We start from the raw sequence: 24,596 nt of genomic DNA, 5'->3' as shown, positions 1-24,596 counted from the left end.
GACAACCAAAACGTCCCCACACATTGCCAAATACCCCAGAGTGATAAGGGGACAGACCGCGCACAGAGAGAACGGCACTTGTTTTCTTGTTACCAATGGCCACAGCCTCTAAGCAGCAGATACGCAGATCAAATAAGTGATCCTCTCAAGCACAGAGCCTTGACAAGAGAGTCCATGCCAGCGCCTCATGAGATTGAACGATGGATGACAGGGAGGGCATCGCTCTCCTCCCTCCTCAGGTTCCTTCTCAGCCTTGAGCAAAAGGAAGGGGACAGCCCCCCCCAACCCAGGGCCTATTTGCGTCTCCTCTGAGAGCGTGTTCTGGAAGCACTACGGAGTGAGCATGAAGATCTTTTGTGAGATTACTTATCTCAAGCGTGTGTCACTTTTTCAGCACCATAAAACTGAAATACTTGAAATAGATGTCACTACATTTGTCATGAACTGACATGGCCAATTAATATTACAAATTCACCATGGAGAAACGCTTCCAGCTCCCAAGGTATAAACTGCTGAACATCACAATTTCATCTTGTAACAATGGGCCAACCTCGCCAGGGCTATAAATACGACGAAGTTGATTAAATGGTAAAGAGCACTGTTCACTGGGAGTCGCTCTCCAGGGCTGACACTTGCACCGCGCCTGAAGTTAACAGGTGCCACCAGTGTCTTGGCTCAAAGATATACTTTTCCCTCTCTTTCTTCAGGAAAAAGTTGACTGCTGCATACCATGTCATTTTTCTCCCCACAGCTAGCAGGTGGCACGCTCATTATGTGACATGAAAGATTGTGGACACAGGCTGTCCCAAGTTGTGTTGCCATTTAGCTGGCTGGGCTTTTTCTCTTCTCTCTTCTTTTTTTCTTTTCTTCCCTCCCATCTTTCCTTCCTTCCTTCTTTTCTTCCTCCCTCCCTTCCTCCCTCCCTCCTTTCCATCCTTCCTTCTTTCCTTTCCTATTTCATTAAGAGGTGCAATAGCCAAACTCCTGCTCCTAATGAGGCACAGCTGGGCCTTTGGCCCTGAGACACATGCTGGAAACGAACTGGAAACAACAACTGGCCTCCCCTTAACTTCTCATGAACCAGCTTCACCCTGCTTTGCCCCCTGGAAGTGGACCAGCTTCTTTTCTTGTGGCCATCTTAGTGAGCAAGCAAAAAAACGCCACTGTTCCCAGTCACACAGTGATTTCCAGTGAATTTCAAACACTCTCCACCCATCACTGCAAAAGGCGGGCATTCCACGTGAACTCCACAGGGCATTTAGGGGCTGAAAGGCCTTCACTTTCCTTTCTTGGCACAAGTTTTAAGTTCCAGTCCTGTGGCTTAGTTCTTATATTGTTGGTTTGGGAGACGGAGAGAGCATTCAAGGAAGAGACTATGTATTAAGGAAAATAAGTAGTGGCCTATAAATTACCCAAACAGAATAAACAAAGTAGAATCTGGAAATAAGGTTTGGGAGGAAGGTGAGACCTATATGCATGAGTGTATGAAATCAGAGAGAAATGTGTCAAAAACAAATTACAAATGTTCCAAATACAGGATTACACATGAATAGATGGTAATAACCACACATCAGTCAAACTCAGTGTGTGTATTATGACTTGCATTTCATCAAACAGAGTTAGCTCTTGGGTCATTAATTAGCAACATCGGTTCTAGATATCAGAATCTGAGAAAGGCTATATAGCATGCTGGTCCTGCCTCAATATTGTGATTCATATTCTTATCCACTTCTCTTTTTCTTCCTTCACTTTGCTAAAAATGCCTTCTGAAGAAAAAGAAGACTTTTCAAAGGAATACTCATGAAGTCTCTGCTCACGGAGTGCACCATTAATGGAAATAGGAGATTGCTTTCTTCAAAGTACACTTAATTAATTTACTAACTCCTTTATGTCTAACACACATAAACACAAAACTGTAAGAATTTTTATGTGTTTATACTGCATTTTTTTTCCTTATTCTTTTCTCAATAATGGACTCTTTCTGTTTTAGAAAGCTGAACCACTCCATACAAAGAACAGTTTACTCCAATACAAATAGAAATTATAGAAAATATAAAAATCCCAGTAAACCCTTTAATCTCTAACTTTCCAAGCAGGTGAATTAATACAGAGGACATTAGAGATTTATTTTCTTTAAGCTCCAACAGTAAAGAGTGTTTCAAAGTCATTCTCAAAGCTCTGGAGATTTTTAAAATCCAAATGAACGAAGCTTAACTCTGTGGTGTGATATATAATAAAACCTACTCCAGGATTCACCTACTTAAAGATATACGGTACATTTGGAGAAGAGAAAAAGAAATAAGAGAATCTAAACATACACAGATCTAATGGTTAAAATTTTTGAATAAAGGTTTCTTGCTTCAAGTAACAAACTGAAGCTTCTTGGTGGATATTTTGTATCTTGATTTTTCCAAAAAGAAATTACTGGAGCAAATGCCACGTGAAGGGAAGAAATGATGAGCATGTTTCTTTAGAAAAACAAGGTCCCCACCCTGTAGCTGTGGGCACCTCGGCATCACTGGGTAGCTCAGAATTGCTGTTGAGGTCTTTTACTCTTTTTGGTCTGAGTCGCTCCACCACCTGTAAATTGCTTTTTATGTCAAAGAAAGTGTTAATGGTTTTCTTATCCTTCATTTTTTTGTCTTACATAAGAAAACATTAAGCATATTTCAAATAAAAATTTACAATTATCAATAGCTCTGTGAAGGATTAAATACCCAAGCTAAGACAGCTAAGTTTAAAAAAGGGGGGAGGGGCAAAATGGAACAGAAAACTTTGATTTTATCTTTATAATCTGAAAATATCACTGGAGACTGTGGAGAAGGCAAAAAAACAGTGAGAAGACCTTCGGGGATTACTTAGCAAAAGTCATTTCAGTCATACAGTTATGACCAAAAGGAACATTTTTTAGATAATTGTTATTCACTCTACTAATTACCCAAACTGAATAAACAAAGTCAGCTTTGAAACTCAAATTATGGAGGAAGGGAGAGAACTCTGTGCTTGACTGTATGAAATCAGTATGATACAAGTTAATGTCATTATTTTGCTTAAATGGAAGCATCCATGCTATAACCAGCTTTTGAATCATAAAAAAATTCACCCGTATCATATAAGGCCCAAGAAATGGAACCCCAAACCCAAGAAAGCATCAAACAAAATCCCAAAACATTCCAGACACCATTGATTGGATAAAGAATTTGAGTGAGTGCCCTGAATAACATGCATTAGCAATCACTGGGCATTACCTTACATACCATAGAAGGATAATCTGTTTTGAATTACTTTTGAATTTATCAAAACACAATTTATAGAGTAATCATATTGACAATCCCTGAGACATTTTTTTAAAAATATATTACTGCTTTATTGAGATATAGCTCATATACAGTGCAATTCACCCATTTAAATGGTACAATTCTGTGGGTTTTCGTGTATTCACAGAGTTATGCAACCATCACCACAGTCAAGAGAAAAGAAAGGGAAGGGAGAGGAGAAAAGAAAGAAAAGAAGAGCAAGAGACTTATATGGTGCTTGTTCATGGTCTCTGTCGCTGGAGGATTTCCCACCGTTTCCCAAGGTGACAGAGCTCCAGTTCCCTGGTTGCCAAATAAACTCTCTCACCAAACAAAGCAAGAGAGGAAGCAAAAGAAAACTGTTCATTCGCAAAACTGAGACTCACCGAGTTAAAAAATTAAGTTGTACAGATCAGAAATGTAATCATAAGAGACAAGCTCTGAGAGTTTTTCAATCACTGTGGGGCTGCATCAATTTAAAGTCATGTTATATTAAAGAGAAAAACGTCTGGGAGAGACCCCCATGTCACTTTAGATTAGATTTGTTGTTGTTATCAGGCTGTGCATTTTGTTGGCTTTATTTTACATTTTAAAGATATTGTTTAATGCCCATAAATAAGAAACATATAACCGAGGACTTGTTCTTGGTTGCCCAGAGATTAGCAGGCAGCACAAATTAACATGAGGAGTGAAACACAGTGTGCATCTAGATTCATATTAACGTATTAACTTCCTTGGAGCAATCAAACACAGGGCAACCTCAAATCCAGTGACTTTTTCTTTTTAAACTCTGCCCCACTTAATTTAGAAGTTACACAAAAATCAATTTGTGGTCTGTCTCCCTTCACCTATTCGACCATGCAGGAGGGAAGTGGAAAATTCCATCCAGTTTGTCTCAGTGTCTCGTCAAGTGTGACTTCCTTTATCTCACCAGGATCTTGTTAAATTGCATATGAGTTTAGTTCTGGGCTCCAAGGATTTCTAAACATCAAGTTGCATAAAAGTGACACTTAACCAATTTAAGTGATAAGTTTTCAAATTGTGAAGCATCTAATTGCAACAATAAATTCACCTGGCTTTCCTCTCTGGCCAGACATCTGTATCTTTAACAAACAAAAGTGGCAGTTTAAAAACAATTAGACTCAAAAACTCTAATGAATAAAAATCACTGTCTATAGATAGCACATAAACTTGGATGTGCTTCTGCATGGCATGGCTAAGGACATTCTGAGCCAGGAAATGCCCTGTGCATGAAGTCACACCTCTATCAAAAATCTAGAGGAAACCTTAAAACCTCACTGTGACAGTCATAAAGGTAGTAACTTCATTGTTACGTTTTGTTTTCCTGAGAGGAAGGAGAGTGGCCTTCATATTGTTTGACCACAGAATTCAATAAAAGATTGCTTCCTACCCTGTACATCCAACCATGACATCCACCAACAACCAGCCTCTTAATGACAAGGGCACTGAGCAAAGAGAAGACAAGGAGGGGCAGAGTCCACAAAAAATTGAGATGTTGGATAGGGGTAGGCCTCTGCCTTCCAAGGAAGAGGACACTGGGGCTAAGTATTCTAAGAAACTGGCATATGAGTTTCCAAACTGGCTCTGAGTTGCCAAGGGCATGCAATCTGGAAGGATCTTTGAGGGTCATTTGACTGCACTCTATTTCCTGCTTACATGCTGACTTCAGAACCTGACCTCTGCAGAAGACGAGTCTCCACGGCCGCCACAGCATACAGAATTATTTATCCCTGTACCCCTATATATTAAACACCCTTTCCCAGTAGGTGAAATAACTGTTTGCTGAGTAAATGGATGAATCTTATGTTGAACTTCACAAGCATGTGCAAAACACTTTGTGTGACACCTGGCACTTAATAACTTTCAATAAGAGATTTCTCTTCTGAGCCCCTGGTAAGATTTTTGGTGTCTATTAAGGTCAGAAGCTCAGAACCTGGAAGCATAGTCTGGTGAGGCTCTGATCTCATCAGGTGGATCATGCAACACAGCAGGGATTTACAAACAGCAGTGCTCTAGCTTTAATAGTACATTAGCCTGGGCAATGATTTGGGACCCTTTTGTTTTCTACTGCTCAAACAAAGGTGATTTCCTCCTTGCCCTCTATGCTCTTCTTGTATCTTTCCTATTTTTTTTTTCACCAAGGTTGTACCTATATATGGCTGTACCTACCACCCAGAAAGCAGGACCAACCAATTATCCCCACTTCAGATACTGTCTGAACCACTGCATACATCCCAAGAGGCGGGGCAGGAAGTTAGAAACAGGAAGGAAGTGCTGAATTTTATTACTGTGTACGTAGGACAATGTGCTAACATTGTGTAAGAGACAGAACAATGCCACTCCCTCTCTCGAAGGTGCCCAGGTCCTAATCCCCGGAACCTGTGAACACATTTAGGTCACATGGCAAAGAGGAATTCAGGTTGCAGGTGAAATGAGATTGCTAATCAGCTGAACTTAAAACAGGGAGATTGCGTTGGGTTACCCAGAGGGTCCCAAGGTAATCACAAGGGTCCTCAAAGGCAGAAGATGGAGGCAGGAGAAGGGAACTAGCAAAAGACTGGCTGCAAAAGAAAAGCAGAGATAGGCAATGTTGCTAGCTCTGAGAGCAGGGCCAGTGCCAAGGAGTGCGGTCGCGTTAAAGGCAGGGAACAAGACCTCCCCTGAAGCCTCCAGAAAGAAACTCAGCCGACACCTGCATCTGATTTCTATCCTACAGACCTGTGAGATAAGAACTGTATGTTGTTTAACCACTATATTTGTAGCCATTTGTAACATCAGCAAGAGGAAACTAATACACTTGGATACAACGAGCATAACTTCTCAGTCAACCCACTGGTTGTCTGATTTGCAAATGGCCCAGCCAAGTGCTGATCTGCTTAATTAAGCCAGACTTTAGGGGTAACAAAGACAAAAAAGAAGTTTTATATTTTTATCAGCATTAATTTTATCATGATTTCCTTATGATTTGTGCTTTTCAGCTGCTCATACTTAACAGACCTGAATCAGAAATCTCTTAAGATGGAATGGCCCACATAAATCACCTGCCAAGGCAGACAGGGTGCCTCCTGGATGAGGGCAATGGCTAGCCACATGCTCCTGTCTGTGTTATGCCTCTTACTAGCTGTCCTATCTTGAGCCAGTTAACCTAAGCCTCAGTCTGCCTTGTTGTAAATAGTAATAATAATAGTCCTAACACCTCAATGCTGGTCATTAGGGTGTAAAAAGATAGGACACTCTGCATACAGTGCTCAACTCAGCACCTGACAACATAGTAAGTGTTTGAAACGAGAAAGAAAAAGATCCATGGGACTTAAGTGATTTGCCAAAGAGTACAGTTCTGTAGCAAAGACAGAAATACAATGCAGTCTCCCTTTCAACGATATTCCCCTACAATACCCTGTGTCTAATACTGAAACTTTCATTGACTCAAATTGGTGGATTTGAGTCCATATTGGCTTAAATAACAAGGACAATGCTCTTAATTTAACCCCATTCTCATACAGGTCTCCATAAAGCTGTTTGAATATAATTAAGTACCAAACACTGTCACACCAATGGGACTAAAACATCCCAAGCCAAGGCACAGATTCCTGCCAAGCTCCGAATGTGTAAACTGAAAAGAATATTCACTGACTATTGACATTCAACCCACTTTCACGAAGATAAGGTGGCTCATTAACAAACACATAAAACCAAACTATGAAACCAACTGAGGGTCAAATTACATAAAGGCCAGCTGGGCATTACAGTTACAAAGACACCAAGACCTAGCCTGGCACTCCACAGGCTTAGCAACCCCAGCAGGGACTGCAGACGTGAATGATAGGAAAGGAAAGCACTGGGCAGTATGGGAGAAACGCTGTTATTCAGAGGAAGGTGCCCTCCCAGGGAGGTGAGGACCAGAAAGGCTTCAGGGGAGGTCAGACTCAAATAGAGAGATACACTAATGACAGCAATGCTAAGTGCCAGACACTGCACTTGGTGACTTATAGGGCTTGTCATCCAACTCTCGCACAAACCCTAACTGGTGGGAAAAATTATAAACCATGGTTTACAGATGAGGAAACTAAAGTTCAAAGAGGTTCAGCCCTTGGCCAAAGGTCACGGAGGTAGGAACTGGATGGGCTTGGACTTGGACCCTTCAGTCTGACCAAAGTACTGATACTCCTGGCAAGAGGAAGAGCAGTGACTCTGAGGGATGAGCCTGTGGCAGGGACGGGGATCCTGAGACCTGAGGGCCCGGGAGGTCAGTATGAAATGTGGGACCAGTATGGCACCAGCCATGAGCCCACATGTACAGTCACAGCACAGGTGGCCAGGAGACAAGGTACTTCTGCTCCAGAACATAGGTTGGACCTCATTTCAGTGCTCCGAAGAGCCAAGGCAGCCGTACCAGGGAGGCACATGGCAGAGCGTGACATGTTGATCAGCTCCTGCTGTGCGGCGGGGCCCGTCCCCTCACACCCCGGACAGGTCTCAGACAGCCTCCTGAAACCGCCCTGGGGGCCCCAGAGGCCCTGAGGTCTCCAGAGCTTGTCACTCAGGCACCGAATACGCTTAGTCTAATTGGATATTATTCCTTCTTTATGAAGCCAAGCAGGTTGTTACCCAGTTCCCTGGGTAAGACACTTGGAGCTTCATTTTGCAATTACATCCCTGGTATTTGTCATGGCACAGAAGTGAAATCTCTGTGTCACTGGTCCCCGATGTCATCTTTTCCTTCTGTTTAAAACACAGGTGCTATGCCAGGTCTTTTTAAATCTGTAAGCGCTTTTCCATCCTCTAGCAAAAAAAAAAAAAAGTCCTGCAATATCTGACCAATTATTTTCTAACCCACGTTAAAAATAGATGCCATGTCCACTGCCATGGTGGCAATTATTAAAACTGCTCACAGCTGTCCTTCTTTCTGTTCTTCAGTTCTTTGGGGCGCACAGTAGGCTTGCACTTCCCTGTCCTTTCAAAGTTAGGCATGGCTGTGGACTTGTTTGGGCCAATGAACTGTGGGGGAAGTAACACTTCTGGGTGGAAACCTTAAAGGCCAGGCACTGATCTGCCATGTCCCCTTCTCTATTCTGCAAATAACAGAGGCATGTGTAGGAGACGGGGCCAAGGTCAGTGACTTTACTGAGCAGAACACCCCCCCTTCCCATTTCTCATGAGTGAGAAATAAACTGTTTACTGAGTCATGGTGATCTGGGGATGTTTGTTACTGCAGCAAAACCTAATGCATCCTGACTGGTAAAAGCCATTATAAACCAGTTCAAGTCCTGTCTTTATATTCTACCTCCTCGTCACAAAGCTGTCTTTCCTTCTGCCTCCCAGCAGTATGGGACCACTCATGAGCTACCAAGGGTGGGTTGGGCAGGTCGCCTAGGTTGTGATGTCCATCCTAAGTCCCACATCATTTGTGGTTCCTGCCTCTCTCTGCAGCACACCAGCACACCCTCTTCCTTGGACCTAACCCAGATTCACAGAGCAAAAAAAGAGACCTTGGTTTTCTCCCCACCTGGTCTTGAAAGGGTTACAGGTGGAGTCACCAACATTTCAGTTACAAAACACAAATCCAGGCACAACCAGCCTATTAGTCCTTCCAAGGTTTTCTAGAATCCAACATGAGGCACACATGTGGTCAAAGAAGGGATAATTCCTCTATTCCCCGGGAAATCACCGTGATTCTTGGGGCCTGAATCCTTTCTGAATGCCTTAGCATCGTTCCCTTGGAGGCTATCCCATCAACCTAGATTGATCAATCTCTGCCTTCAGAGAAGCATCTTCTGTTCCTACTCCTTCTGTAACAGCATCTGGTGGCCAAAGCAGCAGAAAGCTGAAATATTCTCAGCCACACTGTTGCTGAGGGCAGATGCTGCTCTCTGGAATAAGGCTGATATCTCTGCTGAGCACCTTGCTGGGATGCACAGTTCATAGCCCTGCATCCCAAGCAGGGTGCTCACCTGGCTAGCTACTCTCACACATCCTTTCCAAACACCCAAAAATAATAGAATATGATCAAATAAATATAGCTACTATATATTGTATATGTATATATGTATATGTATATACTATACATATACTATGATGGGCCAGAGACCTAATATGCATGATTTCTCATGTCCACGGCAAAGTAAAGCTCAGAGGGCTGAAATGGCAGAGCCCAGATTTGAAGAAGGTTCTTCCAATGCCAGGCTCATTTTCCTCCCATTCCACCAAACCCATCCCTCATGCTTTTTTTTTTTTTTCCCCCTTTTGGTATTTTTTTATATTATTTTTCCTGCCAGAAGATCCTCTCCAATCATAGCCATACTGAAAATTTTGTTCCTGTTTCCCCCATCAGCTGTTCCACATTATCCACACTCACCCTGAACCCCTCCTTCTGGAACCTCTTTTCCACAGTGTTGGTGTCTTCTCTGTTCAGGCTGCTACAACGAAACACCACAGACGGGATGGCTTAAGTAACACACATGTATTTCTCACAGTTCTGGAGGTTGGAGGTCCAAGATCAAGGTGTCAGCAGATCCATTTCTGGTGAGAGCCCTCTTCTAGGCTTGCAGACAACCACCTCACTCTGTGCTCAGAGGCCTTTCCCAATGAATGCCCACAGAGAGCAAGATCTCTCTTACTCTTCTTCTAAGAGCACCATTCACATCAGAAGGGACTCCCTCTCATGACCTCATAGAACCATAATCACCTCCCAAAGGCCCCACCTCCCCATATCATCACACAGGGGCTCAGGCTTCAGCATATGAATCCAGAGGGGACACAAACATTCAGGCCCTAACAGTTGGCAATGGAATTGGTGCTTTAACTGTAGGCACATGGTCTAGCTGCCTGTTTTTCTAAATTCTCAAGGTGCAACTCTTTTGCTTCGTAACATAGGTCTTGACAATGCACCAGCAGTGGCAGTGGCAACAGCGACTGCCAACATCCACGGGCGCCTCCAGATGCAGGGACTTTATTAAGCAGTTCACACATATGATGTCCCATCTACAGGGCTCTCTCGGGCACTCCATACCTGTCTCGCTCTGCCCCAGTGTCACCCCACCAATGAAGCCTTCCCCCAAAACCCTAACAAAACCCATGCTTGGCACACAATACATATCTGATGAGTGAATGAATGGATGGACGGATGGAAAATGCCCTTCAAAGCCAAGTCTGTGGACTCCTTATGATGTGTGAGTCCCATGCGACGGCCATGAGAAGACCCAGCTGGTTCCACCACCAGCTTCCTGAGAAGTAACACCCACCCCTGACTCACAGGAGATCGGCAGCACCATAACTGAGCCCAGGGCGACCCATCCTGTGCCACATAGCTGGGCCAGGGCCAGAATCAGAACCAAAAATAAACGGCCTCCAGCTCTCCAGCCTCTCAGGAGGAATATCTGAAGTATCTTTAATCAAACTTTAGAGGGTCAAATTGCCCACAATTCTAGAAATGCCTCCAGTTACTATGGATTTATCAGTGAAGAGAATGAAATAAAGAAAATTTGTTTCATAGTTAACGCCAAGGCCACTTTATCCCAGATGTACTTAAATCACTTAGCTCTTAACAGAATCTTTAACTATAAATATACTAAATTTGGTGGTAGGATAGATTAACTACAAAAGGAAATTAACACTGCCTCAGAGAATGGAGATAACATATTAAAGCCACTGATAGGCTACTTCTGAGAATTATAACTGGGTAGACCTAACATTTTTAAATGGATATTAGAGATGATGAAATAGTACGCAGCCACCCTCCGAAACGCAATTGAATTTACATTGATTAAGGTAGAGGGAGAAAATCTAGTATTATAGAAGGCCTTACATTAGAAACTTTAAACAAGCCCCAAAATGATTCCTTAGGAAACAGGCTTTGGTGACTAAATGGTGTGTCGTTAGTCCTCCGGCTGGAAGCTGCAGTATGTTAGTTCCATTATGAACGTGTGCACACAGGAGTTCGTCTGCGGTTACATTAACACTTGCCTTCCAAAGAGACCAGCGGTGGTAACCCAAGTTTGCAGGGCTCTGTCATTAGCCCTGTTTGCATTCTCCAAAGCAAACCGCCAGTCTCATGATGCACTACATTAAAAATCCTCCTAGGTATCGACTGCCTGAAGCTGATGCTTCCCTGTTAAATACAGCACAGCTCAATTAACGGCTCTTCAATATACAATTTAATTTTTCTTTCATCTTGATCCACAGCCTGGCTCAAAATGAGGAATGCTAGAATAGATGTACTTTGAATATTGAAGCAAGTCTTTATAAATAAACCTATCACACTTGTAATGATTTCTGTCATAACATGACAGAAGAGATGAAGCTCAGCGTCTGGCACTTCTACTCACACGTCATTTTTCCAACATCACCAGAACCTACTATTTTTTTTTTCTTGGCTTTCCCCTAATGCTTTTTTCCAGTTATCCCTGAATGGCATTCTGCTGTTGGAGAAAAGTTTATCCTTTTTTTTTTCCCCCTTCCCTGTGTGACAATTCTTCAGAAGGAACAAAGAAAATTACTATTCTGTTACTTACATGTAAGGTAAGGAATGTAACTTATAAATGAATTATGAAGGTCTTACCCTTGGAAAGACATACATATTTCATCATAAATGTGATTCATAACACTTATCCACATACAGTATTTATATTTACACATGATTATTCAAGGTTTCTTTTAATCTCACCAAGCCCATACTTTCATAAACAAATCAAACATTCTCCTTTAACTTATAAGGCACAAAATAGAATGTACAAAAGGTGCTCCCAATTGACCCTGCAACACATACTCTCTCCCTGGATGGAAGGTATTATATTTACAAAGGATGCTGCGAATCCAGTGATTTCTCAAAGGTATATGAGGCAGTGTTCAAACAGCTCCATGTGCTTGCTTTGGTCACAAAGAGGCAGCTGTTTCACTTTGGACCAGAGACAGTTTCTTCTGTCTAAACATATTCATAAAAACAGACCTGACAACGCTTAATGCCGTGGGTAGCAGCAGAGCAGCAGTGACTGGATTTCGCACAGTCTCTGAACTGGTTGGGGAAAGAACAGGGCCCTCCCTCTACAAGTGAATGAAGTATCAGGGGAGACCGGCTAAAACCCCAGTCTTTTTCTGATCAAATCATCCCAGTTGGTCTTATTTAGGCTACAGGAGAATGTTTGTCACCAAGCTGGGTAATGTCGTAGTCACATCACAACAACAAACAACTTATTTAAAATTTACTGGTTTTATCCCTTCATGTTATAATTTATAACCTACTTTGAAAATTCAAAATACATTTCAGATTTTTCAGCTCATTCAGTGCCTATGAGCATGAAATAGAAATCACACATAAATATGCATATGTATGTGCTTGTATGTATACACACACACAAAAGAACTCACAAAGAACTTGCTGAAAACAGGAAATGACAAAACTACCCATATTTTAAACATCCTCCTTCCCTTATTATTCTTCTTTCCCCAATACTGTACTGCTTATATAATTTAGAGGGAACTACACAAAAGCTGTAAGAGACTTTTTAATTGTCAGAGATAGAGCACTTAGAATTTATAGTAATTAACTAGTCATTATTTCAAATAAGAACATTAATTGGTATGTTCAGAAAATCTGCAGCATTGCAAAATTTAAAATAAACGTTACAAAGATATCACTTACAACTAATCTATATTTACCACTGAAGTGAGCTTCAAACTATATTTCTTTCTATTATGCTTTTATTGGCTACAGTACACAGCAAATGGGGTGTGTTATGAACAGCTTCCTAAACACCTAAATTTATAAAACCCAATTACATAAATTAATTAGGAATGAACTATACATTTATGCCTTTGTTTGCAACTGCAACATATTAAACATGACAAAGTTAATAAGTAGACCCTACAAGAAAAAATAGTGCCACGTATTCATTTTCCATAACAAATTTTTATGAGATTTAATTTGACTTGTCTAGTCCTAAGGGTCATGATTCTTAATAAATATGCAGTTTCTTGCCATTTCATATATATGTAAGGGTATGTTTTTATGGTTCCTAAAGGACCAAGAACGTATAAATTCAGGAGCATTTATTTCCAAATCCAGAGACAGAAGGGCAAAGAATTACTCAAATGTTATTTCTATCTTGCTCATCTCTTACATTGTTACCAAAGACAAGGTTTTGGTAATCAGAGCAGTACGCATACAAAATTAAGTGGCCATCACCTGGCTTATCACAGGATACATCCATTAAAATAAGCTTAGTCTTAGCTCCAAGGGGGAATAAAACATTGATAGGAGTTGAAGCCAATCGGAAGAACGTGGCTGGAAAGAGACATAATTTTTTAATGCAAAAATCAGAACCCCAAAAATGTATAATACATTTTTTAAAAAATTCAAATAATCAGACATCATTGTTGTTCAGAATGGTATTTTCCTGCATGGAAAATGCTGAAAGGAAATAGTACGATTTTTTAAAAAGGTAAAAGGAAAAATGTCTGGGATGAAGATAATCTCTCCCCTTGACCCCCAGTTAATGCATATTCCTGAAGGAATCACTCATATGTGCCCACAAGATTCCCAGGTTCAGAAACGCAAGCTGGTGGGAGTGTGTGTTTGAGTGCATGTTTTCCACCTGCTTTAAGAGTCTGGGTTAGGGTAAAAGCAGTGACTTTGTGAAAGGCCTGTTCCCAGCCTCTGTTCCATCACAGCCCCTGGCAAAAAAAAAAAAAAAAAAAAAAATGAAATTCTTCAGGTCACAGACCACCTTGGCAAGTCAGACGATGCTCCTGGTTCCCTGCCCGACCTGTCCTTGCTGGCTGGAATTAGAGGGATCCCTCCACAGGGTAAGAAAGAAGGCAGAGTTACTCATATCACCACAGGAGTTGAGGCAGCCTGTCTTAAAAGGGCCTGACTTCACTTTCCTAAGGCAACATCCTCTCCCAGAATCTGAGGCTGGGAAACAGTGAACAGGGGAAGCAGCCTGCAGCCTCCTGCACACCCCTGCCTCCATCCCCGGGCCCAATGCTCCATGTGCTTCTCTACAGGGGCCTCCAGCTCCACAGGCCCCACACTCACTCGTTCCTCCTCCTCCTGCACTCTGGCTTTCAGCAAATGCCGCGACAACCTAAGCACCACCTGGAAACAGTTGAATCTCTTCCCTTCCCCCTTCAGCCATCCCACTGCCCACCTCAGCGTCAGCTCCTTCACTCTCTCCAAGTCAGCCTCCCTCTCCATCCCCACTGCCCTTGCCTCCCCAGCCTCCCTCATCTCCTCCTGTGGTAAGTGCGAGACTCCTGCACCAACCTCAGCAGGCTAGGCTCCAAAGGCTGCCAGAACCGACTTCCCGAATGCTCACTGGAGCAAGGACAAAGCTTGAGTAACTACTGACCGCTGTACACCTCACCCTCATTATAAAACTCACACCCCCGGCAAGCTATCAAGGCTCTTTGTGATATGCCCTACCTTTCCTATTTACCTTGCTCGCCCGCCACACCGCCACGGTCTGCCTATATCCCAGCTCTCCTGAAGAGCCACGGTCTTCCCAAATCTGCTTCTGCACCTTCAGTCTCTAGACCTCTGCCCACAGGACGCTCTCAGACTGCAATGCCCTTTTTTTGCTTCTCTTCTCTTTGCTAACTCCTACTAATTCTTCGAAACTCACCTCTTTGACCATGTCTCTTCTGACTCCTCCTCCCACTGACCAACTGAGTTAGATATTATGGTGGTGTTCGAATAGGTCTACAAATTCTTTGACAATCCTCCCCCTAGGAGGTAGAGTCTAACTCCGCTCTCTTCAGTGTGGACTGGATGAGGTGATCCACTTCTAATGAACTGTACTATAGAAACAGAACTATGGTTTCTACCTCACTCTCTCATTCCTGGATCATTTGCTATGGAAGAATTTTTAGGACTCTCCCCCAGCAGCCCTATGCAGAGGTCTCTGTGGTCTCTAGCAAAGAGCCATGTGGGTGTACCATATGGGACATGGATCCTCCAGCCCCAGTCAAATCTTCAGATGACACCTTTTCTTTTTTAACGGACTGATTGGTTTGTTTGTTTATTTATTTATTTATTTATTTATTTGAGAGAGAGAGAGAGAGAGAGAGAGCGTGCGAGCAAGCATGGGGAGGGGAACAGAGGGAGAGTGAGAGAGCAACTGAATCAGACTCCGCACTGAGCACAGAGCCCAATGTGGGGCTCAATCTCATGACCCTGAGATCACAGCCTGAGCTGAAACCAACAAGTCAGATGCTTAACGGACTACATTGCCCAGACGCCCCTTCAGATGACATCTTGATGGCAACTTCATGAGAGACACTGTACCAGAACCACCTAGGATAAGCCACTCCCCAATTCCTGACCCACAGAAACTCTGTGAGACAATACATGTTGACCGTGAGGGTAACTTCTGGGATAATCTGTCATGCGGCAGAAGTAACAACTACAGGTACCCTTCCAGCGTGCTTCACCACACCCCCATCTCCCTCCATATCTCTAGTACCCAGCACAGCACCTGGCACATTGATGGCACTGCAGACACTTGACCAATATATGGTAGATGGGTGAACGAACAGATGTATGAACAAATGAACTAATACATGAGGACTACACATAGTACACAGAAGATATTCTCACACCAGTCATACGGATGCTCTACTATGATGTTATAGTCAGATAAGCATTTATAATCAACATTTATTCACTTTAGAAAGAATAGAGGCATTGTCATATATCCATAACAACATTTCAGGAAGCTAGACCATACATCATTTTGGAAATCACTGCTTGAAGGGTCTTCCCCCCCCCAATAAAATTACATCTTTATTGAGAGATAATTCATATACCATGCAATTTTCCCACTCAAAATGTACAACTCAATGGTTTTTAGTATATTTACTGAATTGTGCAAACATTATCACAATCAGTTTGGGGGCAATTTCATCACTCAATAAAGGAGAAGAGAAGAGAAGAGAAGAGAAGAGAAGAGAAGAGAAGAGAAGAGAAGAGAAGAGAAGAGAAGAGAAGAGAAAAGGGGAGGGAAAAGAAAGGCAAGGCAGAAAAGAAAGGAAAGAAAGGAAAAATTTTTCAGCTTCCCAATTAAAGAAGTACAAATTAAAATACGATTCTACAGAAGCAACTGGGCAGTACAGTCGGTTAAGCATCTGACTCTTAGTTTTGGCTCAGGTCATAATCTCATGGGTCATGGGATCAGCCCCAAGTCCAGCTCCATCCTCAGCAGGGATTCCGCTTGAAGACTCTCTTCCTCTGACCCAGCCCCCACTCTTGCACACGCTTGCTCTCTTTCAAATAAATAATAAATAAATCTTTTAAAAATAAAAAATAAAATAAGATTCTACTTTAAATCTGTTAAAATAGCTAAGATCAAAATAAATAAAGGTAAGAGGATAATAATTTGTGTTGACAAGGCTGTAACGATACAAACCTTCTTAGGTAATGCTGGTGAAAAAGCTACTTGATCCAATTCTGGAAAGTATTTGGCAATACGTAACAGGAATATAAAAACTATGGATACCCTTTAAACAAACAAATTCTAAGACTCTATCCCACGGAAGTAACCAAATATGTAATGATTTATGTAGAAGAATGGCCATCGAAGCATTGTAATTAAAAATGGGAAGATAACATAAATATCTAACATGAATAAATAATTAAATAAATTATGGGGGCACCTGGATGGCTCAGTTAGTTAAGTGTCTGCCTTTAGCTCAGGGCATGATCTCAGCGTCCTGGGATCAAGCCCCACATCCGTAGGGCTCCCTGCTCAGCAGATAGCCTGCTAGCCTGCTTCTCCCTCTCACTCTGCTCTTCCCCCTCACTGGTGTGCTCTCTCTCTCTCTCCCTCTGTCTTTCTCCCCCTCTCAAAATAAACAAAATCTTTAAAAAAATAATTCAATAAATTATGGTTTGTCTATGGAATAGAACATATCCATGTGGATATTTAAGAGCACCATGTTTTAAGAACATTTAATGACATAGAAAAATGCTCACAAAATAGTTAAGTGACATAAATATGAAATAGACATTATCAGTAGGCAACGTAGAATTAATATCAAGTCCCTCATTTGTTAACCCTATGGCCTGGGAAAATTACTTAATCCTTCCATACCTCAGCTTCCTTGAATGCAACTTGAAGATCATAAGGAATCTATCTCAGAGAGATATTAAAAAGATTAAACTCTCGGTAACCCATACAAAAAATTCAAAGTACGATGGCTGGAAGTGGGAGGTACTACTAGCTAGGATCATTATCTTAGCTTTGCAACACAAAAAACACTCAAGGCTCTGAAAACCTGCTCTGCCATTTCTTAGTTGTGTGACCTTGGAAATATTCCTTAAACACTCAGAATCTTGCCTTACTCATCTAAAGAAATGGTAATACTTGTAGTATCCCCAAAACATACCTTTGAGGGTGAGGGAGGTCTAGGAATACAGCAGGCTCTCAACAGTGGCTCTCGGACTATAAAACATACTTTTGAGGGTGAGTGAGGTCTAGGAATACAGCAGGCGCTCAACAGTGGCTCTTGGACTACAAAACATACTTTTGAGGGTGAGTGAGGTCTAGGAATACAGCAGGCGCTCAACAGTGGCTCTCGGACTATTCATTACATCCACATGAAGACTTAACCAAGAATCATCCTCAGTCTTTGGCCAGAAGTAATACAGAAAGAGGAGGACATTCTGAAACTCAGAAGGTCAGAATATTTAGACAGCTTCCCAGTCCTCCTGAAGAGGAGGTACAACCAGCGTCTACTCTGTAAACTCTCTCAGCCTCACATCCCATTTCTTTAAGGTAAAGACCAGCATAGGACCAACATTTAGTACTCCTAACATCAGAAGCCCTAAAACACCAGGGTACTTTATCTTCCCCCACCTTCTTCCTTTCTAATTGTTGTTTTATTTCATTATTCCAACAACTAAAATACTTTGTGCTGCTGGTGACTGCAAAGAGAAAATAAATTATATTTTCCAATGACAGACACCTTTCTGAAGTTACCGATCTTCATTTTGGATTGACATTCCACTGCTACTCCTAGGATGTTAAAATTTTTAGTCTCAGTGTCTCCATCAGGAACCAAACAACTTCTTTGGCACAGAGGTGGCAGATGGGCTTCAAACTACTGGTAATTTTTGCCTGCAATATTCTATGAGAAGGGTTCAGAGGCTATCACCACACTCAGCAGAAGAGTAGCATGACCAAAAGTGGTATGTGCCACAGACATGGGAAAAGTGAACTATGGGATTGTCAGACTTGACAACAATGAACAAGAGCTGCTGTTTAATGAAATCTATGCAAATAACTCACCTGTATTAAAAAGAAAAACTGTTCATGTAACTAAAGACCCGTCTGTTTTCATTTTTTATTTTTTTTAAGAATCCATCTGTTTCTAAATTCAAAAGTCCATATATCACTTTCTTAGCAGGGACATACACCTAATCAGCCACACAGATTCAAAACTTCAGAGTCACCTTCTCCAGCCCTATCTACTTTGGCCTCAACATCCAATCACTGGTCAGGCTCCACGGATCATTGTCTCTAGTCTTGTCTGTCTCTTACTGCAGCATCCTCACTAGATCTATGCTTACAACGTTTACCTCCGGTACGGTGCTGGACGGATCTCTCAGGCACACCACTTACAGCCCTGTAATGTTCCGCATTTCCTAGCATAAAAATTCCAAACTCCGGAGCCTGATATTCTAGACCTTACAAAGATTTCACCTCATCTCTTTCCTATTTCCACTAAACTTACCAGCAATTCAATGGATAGATGGATGGACGGACAGATGGATGGAATAATGAATGGCTGGGGCATGGATAGGTGGACAGACGGATGCATAGTTAGAGCTTTTCCATCCTAGTCTGTTGTTCCATGTAATTTTTTATTTGATTACTTGCCGACCTCCCATCACTTTTTCATGGTATCCTTGCAGGCCCAACTCTTCCACAAAGCCTTCCCTCACCCCCTCTAACTTCCCTTCACTGAAAAAGCCCCATCTGTGTTCTGAACTTCCATAGTTTTCATGTCATTTATCCTGTCTCCCTCATCATAGAGTTCTTTTACAAGTAAGTTTCCTGCCTTCCAGATTTGAACTCCTGGCAGGCAGGGCTGGCTTAAGCACTAGCTTCGTTGCCTCTGTAGCACTTAGCACAGCGTCCGTAACAAAAGAGTTCATTAATTAATAATTATTCATGAACTGGTTGGATATTCAAAGTAACTTTTGATTTTTATTTTTCACTCCTACAAGACAATGATATAGAATTTAAAATCATCTGTTCTATGATTATAGAAAATTAGTGGTCTAAATTTACCTAACTAACAGCAAGGAAGTAAGCAGGGTGTAGCTTTCTTTTACCCCAGACTTACTGTGCAATCTAGAGCAAGTTTCTTCTCTTATCACTGCATATTCCTCACCCACACAGTATCCAGGTGTGGAAGCAGGTGATCTGTAAGGGTCTTTCTACCTTCCCAATCCACATTGCCACAATTCAGATGATTACAGAAGAGGAATGAAAATTGACAACCCTGACCTATGAGTCGGACATTGCATTGGTTGTGATTAGGATCTGAAAGAATACAAGAGCTAGAGGGTCTGTCCACAGGTGGTAATAATGGCTTTTCACATCTGTGTCCCCTCCAGATAGGAAGCCAGTTGAAGTAGCTCTGCAAGAAGTGCTCTTCCTACAGGTAGCATGACTGTCCTGCTTCCCAGCTGACAGCACCTTCCCCAGCTGCTCTCACCATTCTTGTCCAGGAGTTGAGGTGGTGGCAGACACCCATGTCCATGGCAACACCGTCAGGACCAAGGAGAGCACAGATATGAATTTGCTACCTTCCAACTCCTCACAATTGGAGAAAATTCAAGGCAGCAAGCTTTCACCATCACCACTAACTCACACCCACTCTGAAAAGCCACGCTTATGGCTTCTTCCAGACATGGTTTCCTTCATGTGAACATGATAATGGGCAAAATGTGAATAATTCATCACTACCACACCAGTGGAGAAAATGCTAAGATTGCATCATGCATGCCCAAGGCCCTCATGAATACTGAGCCTGGTGTCTTAGCTATCCCCTACCCCTCTCCCTTCAATTTTTATTCTCTCACCTGTCCATATTAAAGCTGAAATCTCTTGATCATGCCCCCACCTCATAGACTGAGATGTGGTCTTCTTGTCAACTAAGAGAAGTTTGCCTAACTCGATTACTGAATATGCTGTATCTCTGCCAAGAAAATAAGTATAGCGGCACCTGGGTGTCTTGGTCGGTTAAGTGTCTGCCTTTGGCTCAGGTGACGATCCCAGGGTCCTGGGACTGAGCCCCAGTTTGGGTTCTCTGCTTAGCAGGGAGTCTGCTTATCCTTCTCCCTCTGCCCCTCCCCCCGCTCGTGTTTGCTTACTTGCTCTCTCTCAAATAAATAAAAGAAAATAAGTATAGAATATCGCCCCAAACACACACAGATTTTTGTTTTTCCTTTATAAGCTTCTATCCAAATACATTCAAAACATGTATTATACAACTCGACAAATTTCCCTTCTCCATTAAAATACATCTCCCTTCCAACTGAATCTACCCAACAATATTCTTCCTTAAATTCATTCACCCCACAACAATATGAACCAGTGCTTCACACTTCTACAAATGCACTCTCCCATCATCTCCTCTGGATCCTACTGTAGTGGAGGGTGGGCAGGGAAAAAGTGGCTATCTTGATTTTGCAGAAGGCCCAATGGAAGCACACTGAAGGTAAGTGGACTGTGCAAGAGTCTACGGTTTCTCACCTGTCTCCAGGGCCCCTTCTTCTCCACCATCCAGCCTTTATGGACTCCACTGGCCTCCTCTTTCCAAAGGCACTAGTTCAAGAGAGTTTAGAGGTAGGAATGTGGTTCCTTTGCTTTGTTTTCCCATGAGAAACCAAAGCTGATGGGCCTAATTCTACTCTTCTTGCTCCTACACATGGCAGACAGCCTGTGATGCACTGGTACCCTGGAGACATGTTTTATTTTCTGTTCTAAACTATTCCAGGGGGCGCCTGGGTGGCTCAGCCGGTTAAGGATCTTCCTTCAGCTCAGGTCATGATCTCAGTGTCCTGGGATGGAGCCCCACATGTGGTTCCCTGCACAGCAGAGAGTCTGCTTCTCCCTCTCCCTCTCTCTCTGCCCACCACCACCCCCCACTCATGCATACTTGCTTTCTCTTTCTCTCTCTCTCTCTAATAAATAAAAACTTTTAAAAAATAAACTATTCCAGGAATTCAGAGGTAAACACAAATTTCTTCATGGAGCTTCCATACAAAAACGAAACACCAAAAAAGCAAGTAAACCAATAAATAGCAAATAATATAATGAGAGGTTGCACTATCATTTTTTTTTAAAGGGGGACGTGATACAGAATAGAGATTTAAGGGGCAGAGGGGCATTTTACACAAGATATAAATATTTATTGACAAATGGATAAATTCCTGGTACTCCAAATAAATTTTTTCCTATGAAATTTTATTTTTAAAATACTGAAGTCAAAATATATATGATTATAAAAATGTTCCCCAACCAGAAAGTTGATCTGAGCAGATCCACGACTAATTTAATGAATTTCATGGTTATAACCAAGACCAAGATCACTTCTTTGATATTTAGTTCTTAAAGACTTGACAAACTTAGCTATGTTCCAACATCTAAACCTCACGGCAGCCAAATCTCAGATCCATTGAGCTTAAGAAATGTGACCAGCTATATCCCTAGAAAAGGAAGGAAAGAGAGGAAGAAACATGATCTGGAGAACAATCCTTCATTCCTTCTCATTCATACCAGAGGCCTCAATGGCACATGGCCATGGAGGATGGCACCAGGACCAACTAATCCTCTAAGCCAGCTCACTGAGCCCAAGCTAGAAAGGAAGATGGGGTATCAATGTACCCAAAACATGCCTGGTCTGGCCTGCCAACCAGGTTTGGGGGAAACCCACAAGTCAAGTCAAAAGTGGTCCCTTACCAAGTTTTCAGCCAGACTGCCAAACCAGGATGGCTAGCAAAGGTGTAGGAAATCAAAGAGAAGACCAAGAGAGAACAGCTTAAAAAGTGGAAATAATGAAAAAGTTGAAGAATAAATGGAAAAGAATGCCCAGCAAATGAGGTGAAGAGGAGGTACAGATGAACTTAATAATTACTAGAAATAATTTCACATCAGAGCTCCTGGATGGCTTGGTCGGTTGAGCATCTGACTCTTGGTTTCAGCTCAGGTCATGATCTCAGGGTCCTAGGATCAAGCCCCATGTCGGCATTCAGTGGGAAGTCTTCCTGAGATTCTCTTCCTCTCCCTTTTCCTCTGCCCCCTCCCCACTCACTCATACATTCTCAATCTTTCTCTCTCCCAAATAAACAAATAAATAAATCTTTAAAAAAAAAAAAAGGAAATAATTCCACATGCATCACTTGGCAGACCTGGCTAGATTAGGACCCTATTTCCAAAGGAACCAAAAATTGTGTTAGAAAACTACTAGTGTTGGGGGACCTGGATGGCTCAGTTGAGCAGCCAACTCTTGATTTTGGGTCAGGTCATGCTCTCGGGGTCCTGGGACTGAGCCCTGGGTCAGGCTCCGGGCTCAGTGGGGAGTCTGCTTAAGGATTCTCTCTCCCTCTTCCTCTACCCCTCCTCCTGCTCGCCTCTGCCACTCTCTCTCTAAATTAAATAAATAAATCTTTAAAAAGGAAGGAGGGAAGGAAAGAAGGAAGGGAGGAAAAGAGAGAGAGAAAGAAACAATTAATGTCTACTTTTCTCTCATATTTTCTCCCAGCCTGTTATTCACATAAAAGACTGCTTTGGCCTAGCCAAACATCTCATCATATCTCTTAGCTATTAACAGTCTGGACTTTGAGTACAGCCTTAAAATAATCAAGCTCAAATCACTAGTGCATTCTCATCACGACCTTCTCAAGTTTTCGATATTCTTGTAAGCTTGGTACATTTTTGTTATGCCCTCAATCTTGCCCACATTCCCCACATAATGATGCTATATTAATTTTCCTTCTTGAAAAATAATTGTCTTAATAGACAGGCATTTTGGTTCTTAGTTGAAATTCCTTCCCTACGTCAGTGGTTGCAGAAAAAAGCAAACATGCTGCCAGATTAGTGGGCATATTTTTACGCCTTATGATAAAACGTTTTATCAGGATGTTTCCCAATAGTATAGACCCCACTGTGCAGGGTAGACTTAGGGGCATAATCAAAAATTGGAAACAATCATACTGTTTTCAGACCACTCCTCCCTCTAACTGCTTCAGTAAGAGTGAAGAATGATGGTCTCCATTTGGAAGGCAGAGGTAAATGTTTGCCTTTTAATCGTAAGCTTTTCTTCTGTTTGCAGTCCGCAGTGCACTCAGACCTCCTCACAAATAAAAATGGAATGAATTTTTAATAGCCTGAATTGAATTTGGGAGTGATGCCTGTTTTCCCCTCCAGCGCTGCGGGTCACGAGTACACACATGCAAAGCGCTCCCACGTAGAGAAGGCACGCTAGAGTAGAGACAGCTGGTCCCGTACAGAGCATAGTGACGCTCTGTGTAAACAGGCAGGCTCACCTTGGGCAAAGGCCACCACACTAAAATTAATCCAGCCCTTACAGATAACAAAGCTTCCCCTGAGCTTTGAACAGTGAAGTTGGATCTCCCAGTACATGGATTAACTGTGAATAAACATCAAGTGAGAGCAAACCTCATGTGGTCACCTAAGAAGCCAAGTGCCCCTGGAATGTGAACACAGTAATAAGGATGACAGTGACAAAAGGCTTGTGACAATCTAGGATATAATGGACACTCTGGTAAAACTTCAACAGCACCACCTCGGGCTCTCACAAGAACCCGACAAAGCAGATACTACTACCCTATTTTACACAGGGGGAAACTGAGGCTCAGAGAGCCAAGTGCCTGGACCAAGCCTTTGTTTTTATTCCTTTACTTTTTCTTTCTCTTCCTTCCTTCCATCCTCTCTTTGCTACTGTTGCAGGCACAAATGCCGCAACCACGTAGAAAAATCAATTAAAGACGTGTCGGCCAGGTGAAAGGAATGAAATCAAACCCAGCTAATTTAGCAGTGACTCAAGTGAAACAGGACAAGAGGAAACTGGAAGGCCAAGCATAATTTTTAAATGCCTACTGTGTGTCGAGGGAACACAGTCAGAGGCCAAGGCAATGATCGGCAGATACCACTGTTCCATCTTTGCAGTTCTACCACTGACTCCAAGCCTAGCTTTAGAAATCTGCTGGTGACACTCAAAAGAAGAGATACTAAGAAAGGCATTATTTATTTT

General features: G+C 42.3%; 1 protein-coding gene across 7 annotated transcripts in view; it reads right to left on the bottom strand.

The window, feature by feature from the left end:
• Positions 1-24,596, bottom strand: part of WWOX (WW domain containing oxidoreductase) — a 1,195,262-nt gene that overhangs the window by 1,088,776 nt on the left and 81,890 nt on the right. The window lies entirely within an intron of this gene.

The sequence above is a fragment of the Ailuropoda melanoleuca genome, chromosome 12, assembly GCF_002007445.2.
Source record: "Ailuropoda melanoleuca isolate Jingjing chromosome 12, ASM200744v2, whole genome shotgun sequence".
NCBI classification, from domain to species: Eukaryota; Metazoa; Chordata; class Mammalia; order Carnivora; family Ursidae; genus Ailuropoda; species Ailuropoda melanoleuca.
This window is presented reverse-complemented; position numbering and strand designations above follow the sequence as displayed.